General features: G+C 38.2%; 1 protein-coding gene across 1 annotated transcript in view; it reads left to right on the forward strand.

Annotated features, from left to right (window-relative positions):
* LOC128246990 (putative zinc finger protein 66) overlaps positions 1-5347 on the forward strand; it is a gene marked incomplete at its 5' end in the record, with an annotated part of 8188 nt that overhangs the window by 2249 nt on the left and 592 nt on the right. The window lies entirely within an intron of this gene.

Genomic DNA, 5347 nt, shown 5'->3' on the forward strand with positions numbered 1-5347 from the left:
TTTCATGCAGGTGACACGTAAAAGCACCCACTACACTCTCTGAGTGGTTGGCGTTAGGAAGGGCATCCAGCCGTAGAAACTCTGCCAAATCAGATTGGAGCCTGGTGCAGCCATCCGGTTTCGCTAGTCTTCAGTCAAATCGTCCAACCCATGCTAGCATGGAAAGCGGACGCTAAACGATGATGAAGTATATATTTCTATGTATATATATATACTTTATGTGTAGATATATATGTATGTGTGGATGTGAAGCATGCTAGAAGGAAAAGTGTAAACAAGGGATAACAATATTCTTAAGTATTTAATAAACCTAGAAAAACACAGGTCAAGAAGTAAGCCTTAAAGAAAAGAGCTTAAAATATTGCGTCTAAGATAAAATTTGTATTGGATGCTAATTAAATAAAATATTCAAATAAGCCAAGCCATTCAGTTTTGATCAACCATCTTTCACCCAAGAAGTAAACCTAAAATAAAAGAAGAGCTTAAAATACAGCAGATAAATATAAAACTTAATAAAAATAATCTGATGCTTTATTATAAATTGATGTTTGGGAATCCAGCAGGTAGTAGCACTGGACAGATATGGTGTTTTTACCATAAATCTATTGTGTGTGTATTTATGTTTGTATATCTACATATGTATATGTTTGGGTATATGTAAATATGAAGTATACTAGAATGAAAAATATGAGCAAGGGATAATAATATTTTTAAGTAAACCTAAATTAAAATAAAAGAGCTTAAAATATTGTGGCTAAAATAAAGTGTGAATGGGTTGCCAATTAAATAGAGTATTCAAATGAACCATTTGATACTGATCAGCGATCTTTCACCCAAGAAGTAAGCCTAAAATAAAATAAAAGGGCTTAAAATACAGCAGATAAATAAACAATCTGATGCTTTATCATAAATTCCCATGTATCAAATATAAATTGTTCTAAGATTCATTTTTATTAATTAGCTCTGCCTTAATGAAGGCAGAAGTGTTGTTTGCAGTCATGTTTGTTTGTTTGTTTGTCTGTGGTCAAGATATCTCAAGAACTGCTGGATGGGTTTAGATGAAACTTTCAGGAATGTTTGGCCTAATGACTGGCACGAACTGATTAGATTTTGGGGTTGATCTGGTACAAGTGTACTCCCACCCCCACCCAGCTGACTGATTGTGGTTGATTTTGTAGGCACTATACACTTATGGTAAAACCCTTCTGGTATTAAAAAAAAGTACATATTTTCAAACGAAATGGTGTGATTCAAGGGATATTTGGCTGTTGTTTCTAGCATATCCTATGACTGATAAATTAATAAAAACCATGAATTTTTTAAAACCGTTTTTTTTTTTAGTGCCCTAAATGACTTTAAGCTATTAATGGCAGGAAATATATTGAAAAGCATCACTACTTGTCAGAGTGAGAAAGAGGTTAGGAAAGTGGTCATGGAATATGCTAGAAATAATAGCCAAATTCCTCTTTAATCACACCTTTCTGACTGAAAATATTTATGCTGTTTTTTTTTTTGTTTTTTTTTACTGTAAAGTCTTCTATAGTTTTTAACTGCATAGTACTTACCCTAAAATCATCATGCGTAGTGCTCAAAAAATCGACCAAAATCAGCCCAGAGAGGGAAAGATTGGAAGGGAGGGTGTGGGGGATTAAAAGAAAACATTTCCGAAGTAATTCTTTGTTAAAAAGATGCTCCACATCATTTCCAAGGGCAATGTGAAAAGAAATTTGAAAAATCCCCGTCAAATCGGAGAAATTCCAACTTGTTGGTGCTTCCTAACTTTGACATCTGCATATATCATTATCATCATTGTTGTTTAATGTCCACCTTCCATGCTGTCATGGGTGGGACAGTTTAACAGAAACTTGCACCAGACTTCTGCGACTATTTTGGCAGGAGTTTTACAACCGGATGCCCTTCCTAACACTAACCTCTCAGCAGAGTGAACTTAGTGCTTTTTACGTAGCACAAGCACAGGCGAGATCAGTTTTGGCAAGGCTTTTACAGTTGGATAACCTTCCAAACACCAACAACTTTACAGTGTAGACTGGATGCTTTTCAAGTGGCACCTGCACTGACAGGGTCACCAAGTACCTTGCATGACAAATAAATCTTTTTAGAGAGTAGTGGGTATTCGAGGAGGTATCAGATGAGATGAAAGGTTATAATGAGACAGGACCAAAATAGGTGTCTTGCTGTGGAGGAAGTACATGGTTACCCAGCCAGAGAGAGAGAGAGAGAGATCAGGAATGAAGACAAAAACAGGTTTGCTGCAGCAAATGAGATACATAGTTACCCAATATGAGGGAAGTGTAAGGGGAGGATGAGAGAGAGGGTAGCAAAGTGCCGGGTATTCTCACAAGAGATTGGGATCAGAATATAAATGGGCTGAATAAAGGAAGAAAGAGATATAGATTGTGACAAGTGCCAGGGCATACCTTTGAGGTTTGAATGTCAATACTCGTGGCAGTATATTCTGAATGAAGCGTGATTATAGAGTATGGAGTGGAGGTGCAATGGCCCAGTGGCTAGGGCAGCGGACTTGCAATCATAGGATCGCGGTTTCGATTCCCAGACCGGGCATTGTGAGTGTTTATTGAGCGAAAACACCTAAAAGCCCCATGAGGGTCTGGCAGGGGATGGTGGTGAACCCTGCTGTACTCTTTCACCACAACTTTCTCTCACTCTTACTTCCTGTTTCTGTTGTGCCTGTAATTCAAAGGGTCAGCCTTGTCACAGTCTGTGTCACGCTGAATATCCCCGAGAACTATGTTAAGGGTACACATGTCTGTGGAGTGCTCAGCCACTTGCACGTTAATTTCACGAGCAGGCTGTTCCGTTGATCGGATCGACTGGAACCCTCGATGTCGTAAGCGACGGAATGCCGACAACAAAAAAAAAATAGAGTATGGAGGTGGGAGGAGTGAGTGGCAAAAACCTGGGTAGATATAGAGTGGTGAAGGTGGGGCTACCGGATAGCAATGGTACAGAGGAACAAGGCCATGAGGATAAGATTTGGGAGTGAGAGGTAGGCATAGTGTATGAAGGAGGAAACGTGAGGAAGAGATGTAGATTGGTTTGTTGGGGTAGGGTGTGCAAAAATACTTCTTGTTAGGTGTGGGTGGAACACACAGGTCAGGGACTGGCAGAGAGCAATGGTACAGTGAGACAGGGCCAAGAGGACAGGATTAGGGAAACCCTAAAACTCTAACCCTAAGTACAGAAATGTTTTGAAATTTTTGTCTGAATCATAATCTCCATATTTTTCCGCATATTTAGAAAAAAAAAAAAAAAATTCTTAAAAAAGATTTTTACAAAAATTTTTGGAAATTTTTTTCAGAATCATGATCTCCGTGTTTTTCCACATATTTTGCAAAAAAAAAAGTAAAAAGTGATGGAAATGAGGTGGTGAGGGAGGGGGTAATTTAAAAATGCCGACTTTTGCCAATTTTTCTGCAGATTCGTATTTCCCTGAAAAGGTGGGGTTTGTGTCGAAAACAAAAAAATCTTTTTAAGGGTGGGGAGTCTTGCCACACGCCGGGCGAAATACTTAACGGTATTTCGTTTGCCGTTACGTTCTGAGTTCAAATTCCGCCGAGGTCAACTTAGCCTTTCATCCTTTCGCCGTCGATTAAATAAGTACCAGTTATGCACTGGAGTCGACACAATCGACTTAATCCCTTTGTCTGTCCTTCTTTGTCCCCTCAATTGCCCTGTGGGCAATAAAGAAATAAATATATTCATGCGGGTCAAATTCCGCTGAGGTCTACTTTGCCTTTCATCCTCTCAGGATCGATAAATTAAGTACCAGTTGCGTACGTACTGAGGTCGATCTAATCGACCGTCCACTCCCCCAAAATTTCGGATCTTGTACCTAGAATACAAAAGAATATACTCGTACGTGAAGAGTTAATTAGACTTAGTTACTTTCGATATTGAGGAGCGGAGATACGCATGCGCATCGACAATACTACTTTGATGTCCTGTTAAGTTCTCTGTGAATGAATTTTTCTCTTAGCTGATCTATAATAGTTATAATGCATTTCTCAACTGCCAGATACACTCATATATAACAACTCTATCCTTTGTGAAACATTTCCGTAAGTATTAAACAATGAAAATATTCGATGTTATTAATTCTGTAGACGTTCGGTTTTTGACATGTCGATTGTTTGTCTCTCTTCTATGGTTTATGAACGAGTAAATGTCCTTGATTTGTGCTGGATTTGGCTGCTATTTCTAACTTTGGAAGACAGATGTCTATGATTTGTGCTTGATTTGGCTGTTTCTAGCTATGGAAGAGACGTGTCTTAGTTGTGTGGGCTTTGGCTGCTATTTCTTGCTGTGGAAGCTACTTTCTACACTCCCCACTGTTGACACGTTCGTTGTCTTTCATTCATTTAAGAAATATTCTGATATACACTGAAATGTTCAGAAACCAATACTCTTTTTATAATTTATCGAATGTTTGTTTCTTTGTATAACTACCGATGTGTGCCCATTCTACTAGCAATTTGTTTCCTCATAACTTTCTACAAAATGGATAATATTGAATAGAATTGCCTAAAAGTACGTTTCAGATGATGTAGATCCCTTATCTACATCGTAATCTTTGTATTTTTCTACGGATTTCGCGAAAAAGAATTTCCGGAAAAAGTTTAAAATGAAAAGAAATTTTGAAAATGCGGTTTTTGAAAAAAATCTTTTTTTTTTCAGAATCGGATACTCCGTAACCAAGAACGTGGGATTCCGTTAAAAAAATCAATTCTCATTGTAGGTCCTGTCACTCTTCATGTGATCACATGACCTACTAGAAATAACAGCACATTTCCCTTAAATTTCTCCTACGAGTCATGAATATTGAAGACTGTTTTGGACGATGTAGCCGTACATGTACATTATAGTAACAGACAGGATGTTCACAGATGGGATGTCTATAATCACATCTCTGCTCCGTCAGAGTTGACCTGGACTAAATAGCAATGTCGAGTTTTATTTCTGGAGAAAGACTGATATTAGTGTCCACTATTCTGTAGTTTTATTTTAAAACTGTTACACAATGGGAAGAAGTCATTGTAGTTTATAAATATGTAAGCTTCACACAAGATTCTGTTGTGTAAATTTTGATAGATTAGGATGTTCGGTTCATCATTATCATCTTATAATGTCTGTTGTCCATTCTGGCATGGGTTGGGTCGTTTGACCAGTGCTGAGAAGCTGCAGCAGACATCAGTCACATTTGTCGTTACTGGATGCCATTCCTAGTGCCGACCACTTCACAATGTGCAAGGTGTTTTTATGTGGCACTGCACGGGCACTTTTATGACGAATGGCCATAAGTGCTTTT

Source organism: Octopus bimaculoides, chromosome 28 (genome assembly GCF_001194135.2).
Source record: "Octopus bimaculoides isolate UCB-OBI-ISO-001 chromosome 28, ASM119413v2, whole genome shotgun sequence".
In the NCBI taxonomy this organism is placed as follows: Eukaryota; Metazoa; Mollusca; class Cephalopoda; order Octopoda; family Octopodidae; genus Octopus; species Octopus bimaculoides.